Source organism: Magnolia sinica, chromosome 6 (assembly GCF_029962835.1).
Source record: "Magnolia sinica isolate HGM2019 chromosome 6, MsV1, whole genome shotgun sequence".
NCBI lineage: Eukaryota > Viridiplantae > Streptophyta > Magnoliopsida > Magnoliales > Magnoliaceae > Magnolia > Magnolia sinica.
In genome coordinates, this window is record NC_080578.1 from 44,907,387 (window position 1) to 44,935,292 (window position 27,906).

Here is a 27,906-nt window from a genome sequence, read left to right on the forward strand (position 1 = left end):
AGCTCCTATGTCTGACTTGGTGCCGAGATCCTTCGAGGTTACAGCGCACATTGAAGGTAGTCACGTTTCTATGTTAGTGGATACAGGGTCCACTACCTCTCTTATATCGTATGCGGCAGTTAGGCGTCTGAGTTTGAGTACTGTTTCTATGAAAAGAGTGACGCTCACTACCGCTACGGGGATCTCCTCTGCTATGAACAAGTGTTGTATGGATTGTTGGGTTGATCTAGGAAGTGGATCGATTCGTGTTGATTTTTTTGTCGCACCTCTTTTTCATTACGATGTTATTATGGGTATGGATTGGCTCATGAGGATGCGAGCAGAGATTGATTATGAAGCAAGGTCGGTGACAATCCATGGACCTAAGGGCGAGACAATTACTTTCCCAGTTAAGGTCAGTTACCCTTTTCGTCTTGATTATTATACTTCTCTGTTGGAGAGTATGGCTGAATCGGTGTTTGAAAGCACGCCTGTAATTCAGGAATTTGAAGATGTGTTTGAGTCGATTCCTGGATTACCTCCACAGCGTGAGATTGACTTTACAATCGATCTCATGCCTGGTGCGTCACCCATTTCTTTACCCACCTATCGTATGCCTTCGAGTGAAATGGAGGAATTGAGGAAGCAGATAGATGGTTTGTTGAATTTGGGCTTTATTTGGCCTAGTGTGTCTCCTTGGGGAGTACTTGTCTTATTTGTGAAGAAGAAAGATGGTTCCTTACGATTATGTATTGATTATCGCAGGTTGAATTAAGTGACTGTGAAGAATAAGTATCCTTTGCCCAAGATTGATGATCTGTTTGATCAGTTGAAAGGGGCACGGTACTTTTTGAAGGTTGATCTACAGTCAGGGTATCACCAGTTGTGCGTCAAGAATGAGGACGTGTAGAAGACCGCTTTCAGAACTAGCTTCGGTTATTATGAGTTCCATGTGATGTCGTTCGGTCTTACGAATGCACCGGCCGTGTTCATGGATCTGATGAACAGGGTGTTTCGGCCATTCTTGTTCCAATTTGTCATTATCTTTATCGATGACATTTTGATTTATTCTGCAAGTCGAGAAGAACACGAGGAGCACTTAAGAGCGGTCTTGGATACTCTTAGAAGGAATCAGCTTTTTGCACAGTTCAAGAAATGTGATTTCTGGAAAGAAGAAGTCAAGTTCCTGGGACATGTGGTGTCCAAGGAAGAGATAGCTGTCGATCTTGCCAAGGTAGCTGCAGTTCAAGATTGGAAGCAGCCTGGTTCAGTTACTGAGGTGAGGAGCTTTCTGGGTCTAGCAGGCTATTATTGACGCTTCATACAAGACTTCTCGAAGATAGCTAGACCGTTGTCTCAGTTGACACGGAAAGATTTGAAGTTTGTTTGGAATGAGAATGTGGAGTTAGCTTTTCAAAAGCTGAAGGACCAGTTGACATTCGCCCCTGTGCTAGTATTGCCAGAGCAAGGGGTTAAGTATGTTATATATACTGACGCCTCTCGCGTTGGCCTGGGTTGTGTCCTTATGCAGAAGGACAGGGTGATTGCTTATGCTTCGAGACAGTTGAGGAAACACGAAGAGAATTACCCTACACATGACCTAGAGTTAGCAGCTGTTATTTTTGCATTAAAGCTCTGGAGACATTACCTCTATGGAGAGGAGTTCGAGCTCTTTTGGGACCACAAGAGCCTTAAGTACATTTTCACGCAGCGTGACTTGAATATGAGACAACGCCGATGGATGGAAACATTGAAAGACTTTAAGTTTGATGTTTCTTACCATCCAGGCAAGGTGAACCTTGTGGCAGATGCATTGAGTTGCAAGAAGGCTATAGAGTTTACGGCTCCGCTAATGATAGCAGAATGGGACATGTTGGAGTTTGTGCGAGACTTTGAGCAGAAACTTACGATGGAAGAGCTGTATGAGGTTATCACACACATTCGTGTACAGCCCCTTATCGATGAGAAGATCATTGCAGCTCAAGCAGATGATGAGCTTTTAGCAAAGATGAGAAAGTGGGTTGGTACAGATGAGAACTCCGAGTGGAGTGTTGGTTTAGATGGGGGCCTACGACTTCGTGGCCGGTTATGTGTCCCAGACATTCCTGACTTGAGACGGGAAGTTCTTGAGTTAGCCCATAGTTCTAAGCTTGCGATGCATCCAGGTAGCATGAAGATGTATCAGGATATGAGAAGATCATATTAGTGGGACAACATGAAGGTTCATATTGCTGAGTTTGTATCTCGTTGTCTCACGTGCTATCAGGTCAAGGTAGAGCATCGCCGACCTCCTGGGCTGCTACAACCTATGCCCATAGCAGAATGGAAGTGGGACTTCATCTCTATGGATTTTATTTCTGGGTTACCGAGAACGAGGAAGGGACATGACTCTATTTGGGTGATCATCGACCGATTGACGAAGTCGGCTCATTTCTTACCGATCAGAGTCACAAACTCTGTAGACGAGTTGGCTAGATTGTATATCAAGGAGATTGTACGTCTGCATGGAGTTCCCTTGGAGATTGTATCTGATAGAGACACGCGTTTCACATCTATCTTCTGGACTAATATACAAGAAGCGATGGGTGTGAAATTGAAGTTCAGCATCGTGTTTCATCCGCAGACAAATGGGTAGACGGAACGTGTGAATCAGATCATGGAAGACATGTTGCGAGCTTGTGTTTTGGATTTTAAGGACAGTTGGGATGATTGTCTCCAGTATGCAGAGTTCACGTATAATAACAGTTTCCAGGCAAGTATCAGCATGGCTCCCTATGAGGCGTTGTATGGTCGCCCGTGCAGAGCACCGCATTGCTGCCAGAAGTAGGCGAGCGTAGTTTGATTGGCCCAGATTTGGTGCAGGTGACTTCAGAGAAAGTTGACATTATTCGACATCGACTTCTGACAGCTCAAAGTAGGCAGAAGAGTTACGCTGATACGAGGCGGCGACCGCTTGAGTTTGAGGTTGGAGACCATGTATTTCTTAAGGTCTCTCCTATGAAGGGAGTTCTGCGGTTCGGTAAGAAGGGAAAACTCACGCCGAGATTTATTAGTCCATTTCAAGTTCTAGATCGAGTGGGAGCAGTAGCATACTGCCTTGCTTTGCCCACACCGCTTTCGTGCGTGCATAACGTATTTTATGTTTCTATGTTGAAGAAGTACGTTCCTGATCCTTCGCATATTATCAGTTGGGAGCAGGTGCAGTTGAGCGAGGATGCCACATATGTACTGCGACCGACGCGTATTCTAGACAAGAAGGAGCAAGTATTGCGCAGCAAGGTCATCCCTCTTGTGAAAGTTCTATGGACGCATCATAGTGAGGAAAATGCTACTTGGGAAACTGAAGCTGAGGTTAGAAAGAGCTACCCTCAGATCCTTGAGGAATATGAGAAGGTACGAATTTTGAGGACGAAATTTTCTTTAAGGGGGGTAGATTGTAATGACCCGAAAAATTTTGTGCCTAGACCCGAGTACTACCTCTATTTTCCTTAGAAGCTATTTTTGGGGTAATTAGTGTTAAACTCGATTGCTTGTGAAATTAGCATCAATCACTTTGAATTTGATCTGCATGACTCAAAACCTGTAGAATCATTAGTGCTACGTTACTCTAAAATCTGGGATTCATTACTAAATCCAGTTGTTCTCAGGAATTTTTGAAAACTTTGGATCGGACCTGGACCGTGCGTCGAAAGTCCGATAGCGATGATCTTAGGCTGTATTGGTCACCATGTTGGACTTGGCCATCGCCTCAAAAATTAAGTCCAGATGATGTTCTGGGTCGATTTATTTGAGTCTGGAGTGAAGAGTGTGAGAACGGTGAAAATTAAAAGGAAATTTTATGAAATCTGAGTCGTGTCATTTGCAAGATGATTTTAAGCAATCTGACCATTGGATTTTGACCTAATTTCACCCTCTGATCAGGAAAGATGGCCCAGGCATGTCATGATGCTTGTGGACCTGATCGAGTTTCAGTGACCGTTGAATTGAGTGTGGTCCGCCACGGCTGATTTGTAGATCCGATCGGTACGAAAACTCAGTCTGACCTAGATCCATGGTCAGTGAGCTTAAGTCCGACCTCTCGTGGAAAAAGGCCTACCAGAAGTGTTCCGTTGGATCGAGAGAGGCCTATTTTGGTTATAACCTAAGTATACCTTGGCCCTGGGGCTATTTTCATCAATGTTAGGCCTATATATAAACCTTAAAACCCTAACTCTCTTTTCCATACGAATTTCCTAACCCTAGCTAAGAAAGAGAGGGGAAAAGAGAGAGAAAGTGAGAGAGAAGTTGGTGAATCATCCTTAGATTCTTCCCTGTTCTTCTTCATCCTTAAACCATCACTTTGAATCATTATTCCGGCGATTTTAAGTTCATCCTTGGGTAAGTTAACCTAATCCTAATCTGTTTTAGAGCTTAGAATAGTTTATGTGTGTTGTATCTCATTTCTATTCTTGCCTTAGGTTGTTTTGTTGCCGTTGACGAAGACATATCGTCTGAAATCAGTTCAGTGTTCTATTTCTGGTTTAAGGTGCAGACTTTAATTGTATAGGTTATAGTTTTCAAGGCTTTCAATGCCAGCTAATGGTTTATTCTTGTTATGGATGAGTTTTCACATGCTAAATGTTATGTTTATTTTGCGTTCTTGATATGCATGTGTTATATTGAGATTTGTGTATTCTATGTGTATGTAGGAAGTACCGTATACGTATAAAATATGCTCATATGATTGCCATGATTATTTGTCGTATATTTATGCAAGATGTATGTGTGTCAACTCCTTGGCAAAAGGAATTGTCCAGATGTGTATATTCCAACATACGTCATGTATGTTGACCTATGTATTCTAAGTGTTTGTAGAAATGTTTGAATGATCTGGTGTGTAATATATCAACCTAGTATGGGCGTTGAGAAGCAATTCTCAACTCTCCTATTAGTGTGTATGATTTCCTTCATGCAAGTTACATTCCTTGTTGTTTAATTTCAAGTATTACTTATGTAAAAATCCATGCTAAGTTGATATTCTTCAAATGCTTACATACCACATGCTTTGAGTTGTTGTTCCATTACTATTCTAAATTCCATATGAATATCTATTGTAGTGGAATGTGTTTGGGACTATGAATAGTCCAGGAAATCGGTAATCGGCCTTAAGATTGTGGTTGAAGCTGCTTTCGCCACAAAGGACGTATTTGACGAACCCGAGTCGTATTAGAGTTGCCGGCAGTGGTTTGGCCACACGGAGTGTTTGCGCACTCTATGTCGTTCAACCCAACGTGCACTCGTGCTAGTCGAGTTCGTCAAGTAAGCCAATTTTTCGATGTATGTTCACCATGTATGGACGCTATTGCTTGAATCTAAGGTACCAAACTTACCAGTGCAACTCCTATTAACCGTTGTACCTTGATCCGCTAAGACTCATGAGCCTACGCTGGGGTGACGAGCCTCCCCGTAGTAACCAGTGAACAACCAAACTCATGAGACGATTATGGTGGTATGGGACACTATATTCGTGCTGTCGGCCTACATTGATTGGTGACGAGCCCTTTATAGTGACCTCGAGCATACCTAGATACCGCATTGAGGTGGCGAGCCTTAGTGTAGTAACGAAGGTATGATAGGCGTGCATTGATTGGTGACGAGCCCTTTGCAACGACCGAGCCTTAGTGTAGTAACGAAGGTATGATAGGCGTGCATTGATTGGTGACCTGTTTGGACATTGATATGAGGAAGGTATCTTAGCTTCCCAATCCTGCAGTATGAAAAGGACTAATAACAACTTGGAAATCATGTTCATGCACCGCATTTGCATGTGCCTGGAAGAGGTGGCGTACTTTGAGGCGATGTCATGCGTAATGTAAGATGAAGATGCTGAGGGTGTACGCGTGAGGGCATGCATCATTCTACATACATCCTTGCACTAACAAGAGTACTTAGGACATGTTTGATTATTTTGTTTTACCATTACTGCTTGATTAAATTGATAACATGTTAACCTTTGCTTTATTGTTCCACTGAGTTGATCTCTCACTCCCACGTTCTGGGACGGTGTTTAAACACCCACCAGACTCTGTCTTAGTTGCAGATGTTGATGCGACCTCTGAGGTTGAGCCGTAGCTCGATGATGATGAGGATGCATTTTCTTTCATGCAGTTTTCAGACGGGTTCTAGTGACCCTTATTCTGATGCGTGGGATTTTAGGATTTCTTTTGGGTATAGATGATGTAATTGATACTTGTAATTTTGATAGTAACACTTGTAAGTATGACCTGGTATGTATATGTATTTCAGGGATTTACACATGTACACTTATATTCCTTTAAGTCTTCCGCTTGCGTTCTTCACTTATCCCTGAATTATATTTGTAGTTTGGCTTAATCTATTCCATGTTTTATGTACTCATACAGACAACATATATCCATAATTAAATATGTTGCATAAGTGATGTTTTGGAACTGGGGAGCTGAGTTATTCTCGACCCCCGAATTTCAGGGCGTTACACTTTTGTTCAGAACCCTATAAGCTCGACTGTTTAAAGAATATCCTAGAAAGATCCCTTCATCACTCTTCGTATCAAACTTTCTCAGATTTTCACGATCTCATAAAATATAGCACTTGCTGCCAAAAACTCGAAAGTATTTGATAGTAGGCTTTCTATCGAGCCACATTTCATAAGCCATTTTATTATTACTTTTACTAGTGTAAACTCGGTTAATAATATAGCAAGCTGTATTGACTGCTTCAGCCCAAAGATTCTTAGAGAGCTTCATACTATTCAACATGACATTAGCCATTTCTTAAAGCACTCTATTTTTTCTTTCAACTATTCCATTTTTTTGTGGAGTTTTGGGCATTAAGAATTCATGCAATATTCCCTGGTCGTTACAGAACTTCTCAAAACCACTATTCTCAAATTCAGATCCATGATCACTACGAATCTTACTGACTTGAGAACCCTTTTCAGTTTGAATCCTTTTAAGAACCTTTTTCACTTCTTCAAAGGTTTCTGATTTGTCCCTTAAGAAGATTACCCAAGTATATCTGGTAAAGTCATCTACAATTACCAAGATATATCTTTTGCCACCTCGACTTTCCGTCCTGGTAGGTCCTACAAGATCCATATGGGGAAGCTCGAGTGGTCTTGATGTGGTATTGGAATTCACCTTTTTGTGTGAGTTCCTAGTTTGTTTGTCAATCTGTCATTCACCACATATTTTATCTAATTTTTGTAGTTTGGGTAAACCTCTTATAAGTTCCCGTTTGCTCAATCTATATAGATTTTGGTAGTGTACATGTCCAAGACGTTTGTGCCATAAATCAGTCTCGTCTGTATAGACCATGTAACATGATTGATTAGATGAGCTGGATTTGCTAACAATATAGCAATTTTCAGACGTTCTACGTCCAATTAGTATTACTGAACCCTTATTGTTTAGAATATCACAGCTTTGATTAGAAAATCGTACACTATGGTTATTGTCGCATATTTGAGATATGCTAAGCAAGTTACATTTTAGACCTTCAACATATAAAACATTTTTAAACAAAGGAAGGTTATAGAGTTGAACAGTACCTTGGCCCATAATCTTGCAGTTGCTACCATCACCAAATGTGACTGAACCATCAGTCATGTCTTTGAGATCGGTGAATAAACCTTTATCACCAATCATATGCCTTGAGCATCCACTGTCTAGGTACCACTTTGAATGGCTTGTTGCTTTGAAAGCGGTGTGAGCAACCAAGCAGGCAACTTTAGGAACCCATTTCAGAGCTGTTTTGGGTTTAGGAGTATAGTTGGTCTTCTTCTATTTGATGTTGTAAGAATGACCTACTGAGTTAAATTTTAAGAGCTGCTTGAGTAAATCTACTATCTTTTCAGCAAGAGGGTTTCGGTTCTAATTTTTAAAGTTGACATGACTGCTTTTAGGTTTTTGAAAAGTTTTTGTATTTTTAGAAAAACCTTGATAAGTACTTTTCCCTTTTGAGTTTGAGGACTCTCCTTTCACAAACTTGGGAGGAGTATTCGTTTGTTTAGGAGGTATATTCTTATCATAGCCCAATTCGGATCGATCGCTACTTTTTCTTGATCTGGATAATAGTTTTCCTAACTTTGGATCACCTTAGGCATATCTCCATGTGTCCTTTAAACTCAGAAGATAAGATACTTCATTTTTAAGTATCTCATTTTTAGATTTCAGATTTTCAATCAGCGAGGTTTTAAATTTTAAATCACATTTTGATTTTTCAAAACAATCTGAAATTTGAGATTTTTTTTTTAAAAAAAGTGATTCAAAACATTCTTTGAGTTTAAAAAAACTTTTCTTTTTAAAGTTTAAGTTTGATAGCAATTTTACAACTTTCCTTGTATAGGGCGTTATAAGCATCTTGAAGATCCTCTTCATTTTCACATTCACTGTTCAGATTTTCTTCACTAGTTGAATCATCATGATCTGAAAAAGTGAACTTGGCTAGAGTCATAAGGGCTTTAACTTCATTGCCCGTCTCAGTTTCAGAATCTTCTGATTCAGAAGAAGCTTTAGAATTAGATGATTCATCCCATGTAGCTAACATACCCTTTCTTTTTATTTTGTCCTTTTTAGGACATTTATTTGCTAAGTGCCCATACTCTTGGCAGTTGTAACATTGACTATCTTTCAAAGACTTTTAACTTTTATATCTAGGTTTAGATCTTTTCTTATGATTTGATTTTTAAAAATCTACCCTTTTCTTGCTTTTGAAAATCTTGTAAAATTTCTTCGCTAAAGAGCCATATCATCTTTAGAATTTTCTAATTTCGAGTTTTCTTGAGAAATACCTTTAGAAGATTTGAGAGCAATGGATTTACGTTTAGGAGCTTTAAAGTTTAACTCATAGGTTTGTAGAGAGCCAACTAGTTCTTCTACCCTTATAATATCCGTATCACGAAGTTCCTGGATCGCGGTTACCTTAGAGTTGAACCATTCAGGAAGTGAGCCTAGTATCTTTGTACACAATTTGCTTTCTGGGACTTTATCATTAAGACCCCACATTGAGTTTACAATGTCATTTAATCTCATGTAAAAGTCCATAAATATTTCATGTTCCTCCATATGAATTTCTTCAAATTTAGTTGTGAGGAGTTGGACTTTAGATTTTTTGACAATTGTAGTACCCTCGCGTGTCATTTCTAATTTATCTCAGGCTTGCTTTGCAGTATCATAGGATATGATTCTTTTGAACTCATCTGGTGATAGTGCACAAGTGATTACATTTAGTGCTTTTGCATTGACACTACTCTCATTTTTCTGAAGGGTGGTTTATGAGAAATATGGTGTTACTCTCATTGATTTTGAACCATCAATACCAGTCACTTTAGTGGTAGGTGGGTTCCATTCAGTCACTGTGGCTTGCCACACACTCTCATCCATTGCTTTGAGGAAGATCCTCATCCTAGCTTTCCAATAGGCATACTTGGAGCCATCAAAGGGTAGAGGCCTAGTGACTGATAGGCTATCAAAATTTGACATCTTATATATAGCTTAGATCGTTAGCTCAGGAATTAAATCCAAATAAAAAGCAATAGGAGCGAGCTATTAGGCTCTGATACCACTTGAAATAGCTAAGCTATATCCTAGAGGGGGGGGGGGGGGGGGTGAATAGGACTATGCCAAATTAAAAATAAATACTGCGGAATATGAAACAAAGAATAGATAGCACTATACACCAATCACAGTATAGGAATGGAAAGCAACCTAAAATAGAGAAATTTAAACAAAAATTGTTCTAAAGACAACCTTACACCAAAAACTAAAGTTTATGGTAAGACAACCTTATTTCTAGAACAACTAGAGAAACTGAAGCTTAAACTAATAAAGTAATAGTAAGAGATAAATTGCAGAAATATAAATCTTGACTATTACAACATTCACCACTGAGCTTAAAATGAAATGATTACAACATTCACATTCACATATACATCCCACACATGAATAATTAAAGATATGAAATATAAACCACACAACCACAAAACACAAGGGATTATAGTGGTTCACTTGTGTGAACACCAACTGTTCAACAACAGCCACACAACTACTCCACTCCTAATATCCTCACATAGGGGATATTAGCGTTTAATATTAAAAATAGGATTTCCCAGGTTCATTTAAAAACCTTCACAATTGTGTCTTTCTCTGTGGGCTTACACAATTAAAAAACCCTTCCTTTTGAGTTTTCCTGGCTCTCCTCAGATAACCAATTCAATGAGATTTTTCTGGCAAATCCCAAAAGAAAACCAAATGAAAATAAATTACACAAATGTAAAATACCTAAATTTCTCCTTCGTTGTAGCAGCCCAAAAGAACCAATTTAGAGTAGAGATTTGAATGTTCAAGATCAATGTCCAATACTCACTTTATAATGGTTCTAGTTTCTAATAGATTTTAAATTCAAATAGAAGGGTAGCTTTAATTGATTTTGATTCCAGAAAAAGGAAAACAACAATTCCTCTTTTCAGATTAGATTGGAATGCAAGAAACAAAATCAATTAACAAAGCTAAAGAAAGAGAATATTAAATATGCACACTTAGCTTAAGTGGAGCACAGACTTATCACTCAGAAGGTCGAATTAAATTAACTTGAATTGCTTAATTTATTCTGAGATTCGTGCTCTATTTATAGGTGAGCAAATCACGTCTTTGACTGGTCTAAGGACCTCTACGACTGGTCGTAGAACCAACAAATATTCAAAAATTCGGGCGCGATAAGATTTGGCAATTTCACGAATGGTCGTAGGTCTCCTTTGACTGGTCGTAGGTCTCTCACGACTAGTTGAAGCTGGCCGAATTTCAACGCTAGACTTTGAGTCGTAGGTCTACAACTGGTCAAAGAAGCAGTCAACACTGTTCCTACGACTAGTCGAACAGTCCCCAGGACTAGTCATAGTCTAATAGAAAATATCTGAATTTTGCAACAAACTTACGACTGATTCAGGAATTTCTTAGACAGGTCGAAGCAGTGCTAGGACTAGTCGAACAAAGTCCAAGACTAGTCTTAGAACTGTCCAAACTCACTTATATAAAACATATGAGTTATGTATCCAAGATGGCCTACTCTAAAAGTCAACCTAAGGTCAGTCATACCTCAATAGTGAAGTAAGGACATTGAAACTTAAAGATGAGTAACCTTGAAAGTAGTGAAGCTTGAAGTCTTAATGTAGCTCAAATTTGAAAGCTTCTTGAGATCTTGAGATCAAACTTGAAAGCTTCTTGAGATCTTGACTTGTGAATAGTGCTTGTCAAACAAAGCTAATCTTGAGTAGAGCATTATTCTTCACAGATGCAAGCTTCATAACAGTGTCTTTGCAAACAAAGCTGATCTGAGTAGAGCATTGTTCTTCACAGATGTAAGCTTCATAACAGTGTCTTTGGCACCACAAATTTAACAATAAAAAGGGCTATAAGCTATAGCACTTACAAAAGTTTAAATAATGAAAAACAATACTTAAACTAAATTTTACTATAAATAGTAAATATATAAATAAAATTATTTTTTGACTATTAATCTTATGGAATCTCAGAAAATAAATAGGTTATTTGGATAGAGCAGCTTCTCCTACCCCAAAATCATATATTGTACATCGAATAACTCATTCTACTTTACAAAATACACCCATTTCAAATATTTCGTGGCAGAATCACCACCAGGACCACCAAAGGGGTGCAATGCCACTGCCCGGTCGGCGACACACCACCGGTGCACCAAATTTTGGTGGACCCTCGCTGCAATTTTCTACATTTTTTAACAAAATTCAAAAATTCACATCTCCTTCAATATAACTCCGATTTAGGTGATTCAAAAGTGAGATTGAAGCTTGATAAGTCTAGTTTCATATAAAAATAAGTAAAAAATAAAATAAATATTTTAATATAGATAAATATAGGTTAATGTGACAACTGTTCAAAAATTATTAGTTCAGATAGCTGCTACTTTTAGAATTTTTAGAATTTTTCTAGAATACGAAATCTAATGAAATTTAGTGAAGATAAAGTAGACTTGATGATCAACTATTAAAAAAATAATTAAAATAATATACTAACTAAAAGTTCCAAAGAAACATAGAACTACCCAAGGACCGCATCCTTTAGTATAATTTAGGCGAAAATTAGTTAAGTACTAAACCAAATAATCGGTGGATTTAACTTGAACCACTATTTATACAAAGGACAAGATCTAAAACTATTAAAATCACTGACTCAACACTACTTAAAAACCTAGGAGAAATCCCAAAAGCCAGTTGCTCTCGGGAGCACATTGAAACTCTGTATTAGACCTGGACTACACGTCGAAAGTCCGATGACAACAAAACTATAGGGTTATGACCACCATATTGGGCTTGACAACCATCATAGGAATCGAGCCCAAATAGTATCCAGAACCGCACAACTTGAGCCCTGAGTAAAGTGCGTAAGAACGGGAATACCTTTGAAAAATGAAAAGAAACTTAAGTGAATTGGGTCATTTGCTTATGGGCGAAATTGAAGACTTCGGACCGTTAGATTCTGACCGAACTTCACCCATGGATTAGGAAAATTTCCCTCCACCTATCTGTATACTTGTGGCCCTGATCAAGGGACAACGACTGTTGATCTGATACAAGTCCTTCACGGTCAATTCGCTAACCCGATCATACCGAAATCATAACCTAGGTTAGATCCATGGTCAAGGAACTTGCCCTATGACGTAGGTGAGTAATGGACCTTCCTACGGGCCCTGTTTGTTAAAAATAGACACTCTTTGGTTATAACCTAAGTATACCATGGCCATAGGGGCATTGACACTAGTTCTGGGCCTATTTAAAGGCCTTAAACCACCCCGCCCCTCTCTCATACGAATTTACTCCAAACCCTAGGAGAGAGAGAGGGAGAGAGAAAAGGAGAGAAAAGAGGAAGGAAGGAAGAGAGATTCTTGGAGATCTTTGCTGGGATTCTTTCCCACAACTCCAAGCACTGATTCACCTATTTATTGCACTACACTACTCATTTCAACTACGATATGGGTAAGAAATCCAAATCGTAACACCATAGTTAAGGTTTAGAATATTCTTTTGTCGACTTAGCTAATGGATTTCATGATTTAGGTGCTTGTTATTCCATTTTCAAGAACGTAGGATTCGAACCACATCCGAATTGAGTAATCCGACGAAAGGTGTGGACTATAAACGTTTAGGTTATAGTTTTCAAGGCTTTCAATGTCAACAATGTTTTATGTCTGACTTGATTGTTGCCATATGATCTTAGTTACGACGTTTTTAAAAAATTATACATGTGTGAACTATGTTGAATATAAGATGCATTCCATGTGTTTGTTGAATTGTTTGAATGAGTACGAAATTTTGATTTATACTTGTCATGATTTCTAATCTAAGATCCATGTTTGTTGTATGCTTTATCACCAATGTTGTGTAAAGAATTGTTATAGTTCATGTTGTAACTAATGTAATCTATGTATTTAGTATTGTGTAGTTTAAGTCTTTGATAAAATGTCTGAATGAGAAATTGTTGATGAATTATAGTTAATAAGGGTATTGAGATAGGATTCTCAATTACCTTATCTATAGGTATAGTTTCCTTCATGTAACCTTAATTTCGACTACGCAATTTATGGATGGAATGCAATATTTGGTAACAGGTTCAATGTGTTCGATGAAATGCTCAAATGAGAAGTTGTATTTGGAATATTTGTTAAATGCTGATATGCTTATCACATGGACTTATCGATTGCATTTAAGTAAGATTGGGACTACAACGTAGTCCAGGCAATCGGTAACAGTCCCCATTCAAGTGGTTGAATTAGTCTCACTACATTTAATACGTTCGATTAATCTAGGTCGTACGATATGTGTCGATAATGGTTAGGCCATGTGGAGTGCTTATGCACTCCATGTCGATTAATTCAGCGTGCACTCGTACCAATCGAACTTGTCTAATAAACTGATTAGCCTATTGTGTGTTTACTATGTATTAACACTACTTCTTGAATCTGAGGTACCACTTACTAATGTAAAGACCCGTTTCAACCATGGTACCATGATCTACTAAGACTCATGAGCTGGGCATGGTGGTATGGGACACCGTGGTTGAGTTGTTGGCCTACGCTAGGGTGACGAGCCTCCTCATAGTGACCAATGAGCAACCCAAACTCGTGAGCCAAATACGGTGGTATGGGACACTATATTCGAGCTATCAGCCTGTGCTGAGGTGACGAGCTTCCCCATAGTGACCCCTAGTATAAACTCTTGAATTTGCCTATCCACTGCTTTTCATTAGGGGTGATGCCCTACAACTTGCCTATCGTATGTGATTAACTAGGATTGATGACCCTAGATGGATCCTTCGATTTGGGTTAATGATATAAAGGGAGGTACCTTAGCTTCTTGAATCTGCTGTAAGAATAAGCATAATCAATTACTTGGCTAACATGACCATGCACCGCATTGCATATGCTTTGGCGAGGAAGTACACATTTAAAGAGTTTGTAATGTGCGAATGGTTGATGAAGTCGCTTGAGGGAGCTTTGTGCAAGGCATACATCATTACTGCATACCATCCCTGCATTAACAAGAGTATCTAAGAAGTGATTGTTGTACTACCTTATCATTACTACTTGATTAAATTGATAACATGTTAACCTTTGCCTTATAGTACCACTGAGTTGATCACTCACTCCCACTCTAAGACGATGTTTTAAAACACTAACCAGACTCTGCTTTAGATGCAGGTGATGCCGGAGTCTATGCAGCTGATCTGGACTTCATAGATGAGGAGGAGGAATTCTCCTATGTTCAGTTATCAGGCGGGTCTATATAAACCTTGTACTAATTTGACGGGAATATAGGGATATATGGATTAGTTGGATATGTACAGTTTAGTACTTTGTAAATTTTGAAATAATACATGTTTATATTCAGCCCGGTATCATACTCATACTCTGGAGGTTACGACACCCTTACATACTTATATATGTGTGTGTGTGTTTCAGTCTTCCGCTTGAAAAGTTTTACTTATCTCTGGAGTATGATATGCTGTTTAAGTATAATCCCACTCATGTCTAATGCATTGATATAAATAACATTTAAACATCATTATCCATGTTGGATAAGTGATACGTTAAATCTCGGGAGTTAAGCTTTACTCGACCCTCGAAATTTAAGGCGTTACAGTTAGGCATAAGCTACTGAATTTTCAAGCAGTAGTACAGAGGGCTCAGATTTATAAGACTAAGTGGGTTGATGTGCTGAGTGACCTTAATTAGAGGAGAGACAAGAAGAGGCAGGCCCCCTCCGGTAGTTCCCAGCAATAGCAGTGTCGTCAGTAGCAGAGGCACATAGGCCGCCCATCCGCTAGAGCACCAGTAGCACCAACGACACCTCTAGTGCCACCCCATTAGCCATTTACAAGAACTTATTTTGGATGTGGTGGGACAGTCCACCGCATGCATGAGTGCTCCCACCCTCAGCAATAGTAGCAGGTGAGAGGGGCACAACAACCTTCATCGCAGCATCGACCCCAACAGAAGCAACCGTAACCACCTCAGCTATCGAGGCCCTAGTAGTAGCAGAGATAGCAGTATAGGCTGCCCTAGCGGCAGCTGTAGCAACACCCTTCGAGGGGACAGGCACCTCCCTAGCCAACTCAGGCTAGGTTCTACGGGGCTCAGTAGGACTTGCAGTCATCTGGAGGAGTCGTTGAGGATATTCTTCCCGTCTCTGCATGCATCGCATGAGTTTTGTTTAATTTCGGTGCTTCCCATTCTTTTATGTCCCAGGGATTCTACCATTCCACTGGATTTTTGACAAACTCTACTCGCAAGGGGTTGATCGTATCGATGCCATTGGGGGAAGATTACAGTCTTAAGCTGCTTCTGCCCTTCTTACCCCGTTCTAGTTAGTGATATCTTTTTACCTGCTAATCTGTTCATGTTGCTGATGTCTGATTTTGATGTCATCCTGGGCATGGATAGGCTTGCCAAGTATCACGCTATCTTGGACTGCTCCATGAGGACAGTCACATTCTGTATACCAGGCTTACCGCAGTTCCAGTTTGTTGCAGAGCCCAGAGGAGAGCAGCTTTCCTGCCTATTGTCATGTGTCATTGAGGAGCCTGTTGCGTTGTGTATCGATCAGTTCTTAGTGGTTTGTGGTTTTTCTGAAGTGTTCCAGGAGATTCCGGGATTACCACCGCGCCGGCATATTGAGTTTCAGATTGATCTTGTACCTGGTACCCTGCCTATCTCGAAAGCCCCATATCATATGACACCTATAGAGTTGTGAGAGTTGTAGCAATAGTTGGAGGAGTTGTGTGAGTTGGGATTCAATCGTCTAAGAAGTTTACCTTGGGGAGCGCCGGTACTATTTATTAGGAAGAAGGATGGCTTGTTGAGGCTCTACATGGATTACAACGAGCTCAATCGGGTCACAATCAAGAATAAGTATCCGCTCCCGAGGATAGATGATTTATTTGAATAGCTGCAGGGTGTGCAGTTCTTTTCGAAGATTGACTTGCATTTTGGTTATCATCAAATTAGAGTCCGAGAGGAGGACATCTCGAAGACAGCTTTCAGGATACGCTACGGTCCTTTTGAGTTCTAGGTCATGTCCTTCGGACTAACCAATACGCCCGCAGTATTCATACAGTTGATGAACGAGATTTTTTAGCTTTATCTCAATCAGTTTGTTGTGGTCTTCATCAATGACATTCTGATCTATTCGAGGACTCGTGAGGAGCATGTGCAGCATTTGGAGATTATGTTGCAGACCCTTCATGCCCACTAGCTGTATGCAAAGCTGGTGAAGTACAACTTCTGATAAAAGGAGTTGAAGTTCCTTGGTCATGTGGTGATGAGGGAGGGTGTCGCTGTAGACCCTCAAAGGTTGAAGTAGTGCGTCAGTGGGGCCAGCCCACGAACACGTCCGAGATCCATAGTTTTCTTGGCTTAACGGAATATTATCGACGATTTATCAAGGGATTCTCCCATATTGCAGCACCGCTGACCAGGTTAACTCGGAAGGGCACAGAGTTTGTGTGAAGTGATGCCTGTAAGCGAGCATTTATAGAGCTAAAGGAGCACCTCGCGTCTGCTCTTGTCCTCACTCTTCCCTTTGGGAGTGATGGATTCATTGTATTTACTGATGCCTCACATATTGGTTTGGATGTTGTCCTGATGTAGCACGGAAAATTGGTGGCCTTCGCATCTCGTCAGCTCAAGGTCCATGAGCTAAACTACCCCACGCATGATTTGGAGATGGTAGTAGTTGTCTTTGCACTGAAGGTGTGGAGGCACTATCTCGATGGTGTTAAGTTCGAGCTCTTCTCCGACCACAAGAGCTTGAAGTACTTATTCTCTCAGTCTAAGTTAAACATAAGGCAGAGGCATTGGATGGAGCTCCTAAAGGATTATGATTTTGATCTCCAATACCACCCAGGCAAGGTAAATGTAGTGGCGGATGCCCCCAGTCATCAGCCACGAGGCCTGGTGGCACACATGATGAGTCATGAGTGGAGGATGCTTAAGGATATAGCAGAGTATGACTTCGAGTTTGATCTATAGTCTTCTATCATGCAGTTATCAAGCCTGTCGATTCAACCCTCTCTAGTTGCAAGGGTGATCGAGGCTCAGCAGGCAAATGAGTTATTACAGAGTTATCAGGCAGAAGTAGCATCTGAGAGTCAGTCAAATTAGCAGATTGGTTTTGATGGTGGACTTCGCTTCAGAGGCCGATTATGTGTCTTGGATATTCTAGAGTTGCACAGAGATCTTATGACCAAGGCACATCGATCGCGGTTTTCTATTCACCCTAGCTTGATGAAGATGTACTGTGATATGAGGCGTCAGTATTTTTAGACGGGGATGAAACGCCAGATCGCCAGTTTTGTGGCCAAGTTGACACATGCCAGCATGTCAAGGTCGATCATCAGAGACCCCCACATCCATAATAGCTGTTGAGCATCCCTACATGGAAGTGGGAGCACGTATCGACAAATTTCATTATAGGCTTGCCGAGGACCCAGCGCAGTTATGAAGCCTTAGAGTTCGATGTTGGGGATAAAGTGTATCTCAAGGTCTTGCCCATGAAGGGCGTAGTTTGATTTGGAGTGAAGGGCAAGCTTGCCCCAAGATTCATTACACCTTTCGACATCACTGGGCGTGTTGGCGCCATGGCCTATTGCTTGCCTTACCATCCGAGTTATCTTGCATCTACAACATTTTCCATATCTTTATGTTGAGGAAGTATGGGTCAAATATCATTCTTGTTATTAATCGGCAGCCGTTGGAGGTTCGTGAGGACACTTCTTACATTGAGCAGCCAATTCTATCCTTGATCGGAAGGAGCAGGTCCTTCGAACCAAGGTCATTCCCTTGGTGAATGTGTAGTGGGGTCACCATTCTATTAATGAGGTGTCTTGGAAGCGCGAGGCCGAGATTCGAGAGCGCTATCCCCATCTCTTTGATGATTGATTATATATTGTATCTTATATGCTGTCCTCGATTTTATATGATGATGATATGTTTCCTCTTTCGTTATCAATTATGCCTAGTTGCACGATGATTGTGTAAATTTTGAGGATAAAATTTTTATTACGTGGGGGCAGATGTAAGATTCGTATCCAAGACCGTACCACTCTTTAGACTCTCGTGATCCTCCTGGTCAAATTATGGCAACTCGCGACGCGTAGATAACATTTACGTGCGACCCTAAGTCACATCCTGTATATCTATATAGACTCGACTCCAAACTTGTGTCCTAGTGACCGCGCCATTGCCACAGTTCCAACACTGCGTCTTATGTACAGATGCGATACCCAGGCCAGGAGTTGTGGGCCCGCGTTTATTTCAAGACAAACATCGCGCATTGCGAATTCTGAGAGAATCTCTACAACCCATCACATCAATCAATCAATTATAAGTCAAGTACATAATCCATCCCTCTCTTACCAACAAGGCATGGCACCCATCTCTCTCCCATCCCTAAAGTCAACTCTCATGTCCTCTCTCTTACACCACCCATCCCTTCCTTACACACCCATTTCTCTCATTCCATCTCTCTTACAACACCCTCTCCTCTCTCATTCTCTCCACTGTTTACAAGCCTCCATGAGAGAAAAATTCTAAGGAGAGAAGACCTAATGTGTGGCCCACTTCCCTGCCCCAAAAACTCTCATCTCCACCATCCAAACTTCATCATCCACCATCAAAGGTTGAGCATAGGAGCTAAGGAATCCAAGGAACCAAGAAGAAGGCCAACCAATGGTTGATCGTAGCATATGTTCTTGATTTTTTATATAAGGTCCACTTGTGATGGGACCCATCTTGATGTTTTTATTGTAACAAAGAGGGGCTCATAGTGGCGAGTTCCCCCCTACATGCCGATCTCTCTCTCTCTATTTCATTATTGATGGCCCACCTGATGATTTGCATATTTATCCATGCTATCCATGTAGTGGACCTCACCACAGTCTACTTGTGGGGCCCACATTGCTGCCTGTCCATATGGACAAGCCTTTATGAAGGAAAATCACAAATATCAACTTGTTTCCAAAGCTGTGGTTGGCCACACGTGCAAACCCACCATTGATGCATGTATTTCACACATGCTTTGGGGCCAGACGTGATGTATGGGTCTTATCCACACCTCCAATCCTGGACAGTGGGAATCTAGACGCTAGAGTTCTTTTAATACATATATATATAATATTATGGTGGGCCCCACATGGGACCCACCTTTCTAGATAGTTGATTGGCTGGTGTACCTACAACAGCTATATAACTGGTGTATTGCAGTCAGAAAGTTTTGTGGCCCCATCTTGATATATGTGGTATAATCCACACTGTCCAGCCACTTTATTCCGTGTGGGACCCACCCCACATGTGTAACATGTGTGGAGGTGGGGCCCATCAGATGATGTATGTGTTTTTATTCATCCATCCATCTGCATGGTGGCAAGTGGAGCCCACCTTGATTAATATGTTCTAAATCCACACCGTCCATCTAGATGGGTGGTGTAGGGCCACCATGATGTACGTGTCTCTCCATTCCGTCCATCTGTTTGGGACATAGAGGCCCACCCCACACATGTGGCACGTGTGGGGGTTTGACCCACCTTGGTGTATGTACTATATATCCACTTTGTCCATCTATCCAGTTGGTGTGGACCCCACTGTAATGTATATGTTTTGTATCCACACCGTCCGTCCCTGGACGGTGTGTGTGGGACACACCATGTTGTATGTTTTGTATCCCACTATACATCCAATAATTCAACTCGGTGGGGCCCACCCCACACATGTTGTACATGTGGGATGGGACCCACCTTGATATATGTATTCTGTATCCCAGTCGTCCGTCCATTCTGGATGGGCAGGACCCACCTCGATACATGTATGTGTGGGCCAATCGTGGTGTATGTGTTCTATACACATCATCCGTCCATTTATGCGGCCCGCCGTGATGTATGTATTGTATATCTATGTCGTCCATTGATGCGGCCCACTTGATATATATGAGGCCCATTGGTGCAGCCTATTGATGCGGGCCACTTGATATATATGGGGCCCATTGGCGCGACCCATTGATGTGGCCCACTTGATGTATATAAGGCCCATTGGCGCAGCCCATTGATGGGGCCCACTTGATATATATGAGGCCCATTAATGTGGCCCATTAATGCAGCCCACTTGATGTATATGAGGCTCATTGGCGCGACCCATTGATGCGGCCCAATTGATGTACATGAGGCCCATTGGCACGGCCCATTGATGTGACCCACTTGATGTATATGAGGCACATTAGTGCGGCCTATGTGATGTGGCCCACTTGATGTGTGAGGTCCGACGTGATATATATGAGGCCCATATGGTGAGGCGCGATGTGATGTATATGTGGCCCTTAAGTGAGGCTCGTTGTGATGTATATTAGGCCCTTGTGTGAGGCCATGGGCCCACTATACGTGTGGCTCTATGTGGACCACTCCTTGGGAGCAATGTTGGTTAAATGTCCACATTGATAGGCAATGATGGTTAAATGTCCACATTATGACCTTTCCTTAGGCCATGTTAGGCCCATTCTCATCATTCTCTTAGTGGGTTAACCCAAATTATTAGGCCCCATTGATGTTGCATGGTCCATCATCATCATAAATGGATGGCTCCGTGCTATCGGATTTGGTAAATCCATGGCCGAGGGTTGATCTTTATATTATGATTTAAATCGGCTATTCGTATATGGACCCCACCTTGCATATAAGCCGATTATCGATGCTAGTTATTGACACTGATTACGAGTATGCTTAACATATCATCATGATACATACCCATACGCATCATCTGTATCTTTATATGAGATATGGTTGACCATTGCATATGCCATTGGGCAGGTTGTTATGGGACTCCCTGATAGGCGGAGATTGTCTCACATGAGCGCACGGTATGTGTAGGATTGATGTATGATTGGATTGTATGAATCATGCATTTTGCATTGTGTGTTGTGATTACTGTACGCCCTATCGACATCAGGGCCGTAGCCTCCACAGGCATATCGTGGATGGAAGGATTAGACACCAAAAATATTGTTATTGGCATTGGGGTGTCATAGATGTCCTTGGGTGAAAATTCCTAAACCTGATGGTACTGAAAAATGCTCAAATGTCAAGACTGAGTGGATACATGAGCGCACGAGGGCCGAATACCAAGAGGCCACGTCTCCCACTTTGTCGTGGTTAGTTGGAAGGGGGTGTGGCCTTACCCGCCCAAGGGTAGGGGACAATTACTAGGCTGAGTATGACCAGCTCATAATTGGGTTCTCTTTCGACGTGTCGAATAAGTATTGGCAGGCTATTGGCCAGGCGGATAGTGAGGTTTCTTATGCTCACTTGAACTGCGTTCCTAGGAAAGGGGTAGTGTCATTTGGTGTGCACTAAACCCCATTGATTGTCTAGCGTGAGAACTGCAGTGATATTAATACTCTAGTGATGAGCTGCATGGATATTTGGATTCGGATGAGGATAGGTATGCTTGAGTTGCATTTTGTATCACATGGCCTTGATATGGCCGATAGCATTCATGCCTCGCATCGCATGGCCTTGATGTAGACAATAGCATTCATAACTTACATCGCATAGCCTTGGTACAGCTGATGGCATTCATGGGCTTACTAGCATTTTCACATTGCTCTGATATTGTATACTTTCATTTCTACCATGCGTACATACTTTCACCACCCTCTAAGCTTTCTATAAGCTTATGCATGATTGATGCGTGTAGGTGACGTTAGGACGCTGCTACAGCATTGAGCTTGGAGCGTACAACCAATTTCTGGAGCTTTTGATTATCGATATTATATTTCCCTTACGCATTGTACTCAAAGTTTTTGATCTTAGTGGATTTGTGATAATATTGTCGGTTGTTGTTTTGTGAGGTATGCTTATGGTTATGCTTATTGTGAATCAAATTCATGTTGAAAATCCTCCTTGTAGGATCACAGGATCGGAACATGGTTTATGGGTGCCAGGAGCTAAGAATGGGGCATTATGAAAGCTGTCGGCGCCGGATTCGGCGATTGAGAATTTTGTGAGCCCATTTTCTGAGTTTCGTGCATGACACCTAAGGGCCTGGGCAAGCTAGCCATCGTTGGTAGGCTACTGTGCATACAGTGGGTGGAACCTTGTCCCACATCAGAAGCGTTGCAGTGTTTATATGTGGACTTACTGAGTAAGAGTTGGATACTCAACATCTAACTCATTCATTTATTCATTCACTATCCACTCGGGCTAGTGGTGTACAACTAAATCATTATATAAACCTTCACTATGGCCATGATTTTGGTTGGGTACGTGACAACCTTAGATCAAGAGTTTACTGCATTGAGTCTAGCTATCCAAATTTATGCATGGGCCTAGTTTGAATAGAAGTCTCTTGTGATGAACCCCACAGCTTACGATATTACATACTATCATCCCAATTACGCACTCCAGCTCTACCATTGCCCTTCCATCATATGCCATATAATAGAAAATGGAATTTGATTATCTTGTTCATGATGATTAGTTATTTTAATGATTCATGGTCACTTGTTGAATGACATGCCTATTATTGATGTTGTGTTCATGATAACCTGTATAGTTATACGACATACTTGATTGATAACTTACTCACCTATGATAACATGATTGGTTGATAACATGCCTATGATTGTTTTAGATGTCTTTACGGGAGCATCCTGATAAGACGTGTTTTACTACTAGCACGTAGTAGACTCATGAGCTGTGGTTTGCTCATACATATGACATACACCTTCTCAGGATGCATACAAGAGTTGTTGCAGTTTGCTATTGTTTCCTTCATTACCGTTGAGCTAGTGCACCATATTATATGCGACATGTCAAATAGGTTTGTCTCTTTGATATGCGGGGATACCATGTACAAAATGTGTAATCGCCTAAATAGGTTAATCATTTAAAAAAATCACACTAAAAAATCCTCCTTATAGGACCCCAGGATTAGAATTTGACATATGGGTGTCGGGAGACAAGAATGGGATACTACGGAGGCTATCAACGCCGGATTCGGTGATCGGGAATTTTGTGAGCCTGATTTCATGAGAAGTGATGAAAATGTGGTACCAGAAGAAGGAATTTTGAGGTGTTTCCAATAATCGCATTGTGAAAAATGGTTTAACACAAAAGACTAAAACTAATGATAAGCAAATTGAAAAGGCCGAGCTAAGAGTCCTAGAGGAGGGCTGAATAGGACTATGCCAAATAAAAATTTAAATGCAGAATTAAGAGAGAACTAAAACAAGATAGCACTTATCAATCCCAAAAAGAAGAAATAAAAAGCAACCTCAAATGCACAAGTATTGAGAGGTGGATACAGATATTGCTCTAAGTACAACCTTACACCAAAAACCAATGGCTTATGGTAGGACAACCTGATTTCTAGCACGGTCTATGTATCAAAATCCCAAACTAATACAAAGGAAAATAAAAATAGCAAAGAAAATAAACTAAACTATTACACCATTCACACAATTGCATAAAACAGATTACAACATTCTCCACGAAGGCTTAAAGAGAAATTACAACATTCACACAAAGCCACAATCAACCAACCACAACAACACTAGAAATTATAGTGGTTCGCTTGTGTGTACACCAACTGTTAAAAAACAACCACATAACTACTCCACTCGCAATATCCTCACCTACAAGATATTGGCTTTCACTATAAAATAGGTTTTTTAAGGTTCACCTAAAACCTTTACAATTGTGCCTTTCAAGTGGGCTTACACAATTCAAAAACCCCACACTTCGAGATTTTCTGGATCACCTCAGACAAACCCAAAAAAGATTTACAAAAATGTAAATATACTTGTCTGGATATTCTCCTTTAATGAAGCCCGATAGAACCAATTCGAAGTAGATGTTCAATGTCCAAACTCACTTATGTAAGGGTTATAAAATTTAAATGAGTTTTAGATTAAATCACCTTGGACTAGCTTGATTTGATTTTGATCTCTAGAAAGTGGAAAAACTTAAATGCCTTCTTCAAATAAGATTGCAATAGAGAACTCAAAATCAAATGCAAAAAGCTAATTAAAAGAGAACATTAAATGAACACAATATAGCTTAAGAATATCATAACCTTATCTCTTAGAGTGGTGTCTTGATTTTGCTTGAATAAATTACCAAACTCTAAAATTCGTGCTTTATTTATAGGTGAAAAAACTATTTATCGATTGGTCCAAGGGTCAACTCGACTGGTCAAAGGACCAAAATTTTTTTAAATTTTCGGGTGCGATAAGATAAGATCGTTCCTCGACGGGTCGAGTGGTTCGCTTGAATGGTCCAGCCCTGCACTCGACTAGTTGAGTGGTACCCAAAATTGTTGCTGGACTTTGAGTCGAGCCTACTCGACTGGTCGAGCACTGTTCACTCGACTGGTCGAGCAGTCTCCAAGACTGGTCGAGGGTCCAACAGAAATTCTGAAAATTCACAATAAACCTTGGACTGGTAGAGAAAATTCTTGAACTGGTCAAGCCTATACTTGGACTAGTCGAACCATGACTAGGACTAGTCGAAAAATGACCTATAAAGAAATCACATGACTTATGATATGAATGCAAATTGTATGACCTGTCCTATGGTCAATCTAAGGTCAAACAAACCTTCTTTGTGAGGTGGAATCATCACATATCATTCTTTTATTATAGTTGAAGTTTGATCTAGTGAACTTCTTGATGTAGTTGAAGCTTGATCTATTGCTTGATTTGAACTTCTTGATGTAGTTGAAGCTTGATCTATTACTTGAACTTCTTGAAGTAGTTGAAACTTGAAGACTTGATCTATTACTTGAACTTCTTGAACTTTGAATTTCTTGCACTTGTATTTAAACTTCTTGATCTTGTCTTTGAATGTAAGCAAGGATAACATGAAATTGATCTTATAATAACAGCTACACAAGATACAGATTCCAAGAGGTTTTGGCACTATAAAATTTGACAAACCTAGGAGCTCGATAATATAACATTTACAATCTCCCCCTTTATCAAATTTGTGACAGAACAAACTAAGACCTAGGAATCATGCACCAGTTAGATCAATAAAGAATCATGCACCAATTAGATCAATAAAGAATCATACACCAGTTAGATCAATAAAGAATCATGCACCAGTGACAAACTGGTCAGCATAAATCAATACTCCCCCTTAATATAATGTCATTCAATCTTATATAGAAGTCCATGAAAGTTTCACTTTCTTCCATACGTATTTCCTCAAATTTAGTTGCGAAGATCTGGACTTTAGATTTTTTTACAATTGTTGTACCCTCGTGTGTCATTTCCAAAATATCCCAGGCTTGCTTTACAGTATCACAGGATACAATTCTCTTGAATTCATTTGGTCATTGTGCGCAAGTAATAGCATTAAAAGCCTTTGCATTGGCACTACTCTCACTTTCCTAAAGATTGGTCTAAGTAAAATATGGTGAAACTTTTACAGTTATAGATCCATCAGTACTAGTCACTTCAGTGGTAAGAGGGGTCCAATTAGTCATTGTAGCTTGCCACACGCTCTCATTCATGGATTTAAAAAAAATAAAAAAATCAGCATTCTAACTTTTCAATAGGCATAATTGGATCCATCAAATGGTGGAGGCCTAGTGATTGAGAAGCTATCAAAATTTGACATCTTAAAAAGCTTAGATCGATTGACTCAGGAATTTAATCCAAGTAATAAAGATAAAACGAACTATTAGGCTCTGATACTACTTGAAAAGGCCGAGCTAAGAGTCCTAGAGGGGAGGGGGGGGGGGGGGGGGGAATAGGACTATGCCGAAAAAAAATTTAAATGCAGAATTAAGAAAGAACTAAAATAAGATAGCACTTATCAATCCCAAAAAGCATAAATAAATAGCAACCTCAAACGCACAAGTATTGAGACATTGATACAAATGTTGTTCTAAGGACAACCTTACACCAAAAACCAATGGCTTATGGTAGGACAACCTGATTTCTAGAACGGTCTATGTATTAAAATCCCAAACCAATACAGAGGAAAATAAAAATAGCAGAGAAAATAAACTAAGCCATTATAACATTCCCACAATTACATAAAACAGATTACAACATTCTCCACAAAGGCTTAAAGAGAAATTACAACATTCACACAAAGCCATGATCAACCAACCACAACAACACCAGAAATTATAGTGGTTCGCTTGTGTGTATACACAACTGTTAAAAAACAGCCACACAACTACTCCACTCCCAATATCCTCACCCACGAGATATTAGCTTTCACTATGAAATAGGTTTTTTAAGGTTCACCTAAAACCTTCACAATTGTGTCTTTCAAGTGGGCTTACACAATTCCAAAACCCCACACTTTGAGATTTTCTGATCACCTCAGACAAACCAAAAAAAGATTTACAAAAATGTAAATATACTTATCTGGATATTCTCCTTTAATGAAGTCCGGTAGAACCAATTCGAAGTAAATGTTTCAATGTCCAAACTCACTTATGAAAGGGTTATAAAATCTAAATGAGTTTTAGATTAAATCACCTTGGACAAGCTTGATTTGATTTTGATCTCAAGAAAGGGGAAAAACTTAAATCCCTTCTTCAAATAAGATTGGAATAGAGAACTCAAAATCAAATGTAGAAAGCTAATTAAAAGAGAATATTAAATGAACACAATATAGTTTAAGAATATCACAAACTTATCTCTCAAAGTGGTGTCTTAATTTTGCTTGAATGACTTACCAAACTCTGAAATTCGTGCTATATTTATAGGTGAAAAAACTGTTTACTTGATTGGTCCAAGGGTTAGCTCGACTGGTCGAAGGACCAATAAATTTTCAAATTTTCGGGTGCGATAAGATAAGATCGTTCCTCGACTGGTCGAGCCCTGAACCAGACTGTTCGAGTGGGACCTAGAAATATTACTAGACTTTGAGTTGATCCTGCTCGACTGGTCGAGCACTGTTCACTCGACTGGTCGACCAGTTTCCAGGACTAGTCAAGGGTCCAACAAAAATTCTAGAAATTCACAACAAACCTTGGACTGGTCGAGCCCGTACTTGGACTAGTCGAACCATGACTAGGACTAGTTGAAAAATGACCTATAAAGATTTCACATGACTTATGATATGAATGCAAATCATATAACCTATCCTAAGGTCAATCTAGGGTTAAACAAACCTTATTTGTGAGATAGAATCATCACATATCATTCTTTTCATATAGTTAAAGCTTGATCTAATAAACTTCTTGATGTAGTTGAAACTTGAAGACTTGATCTATTACTTGAACTTCTTGAACTTGACTTTGAACTTCTTGCACTTGTATTTGAACTTCTTGATCTTATCTTTGAATATAAGCAAGGATAACATGAAATTGATC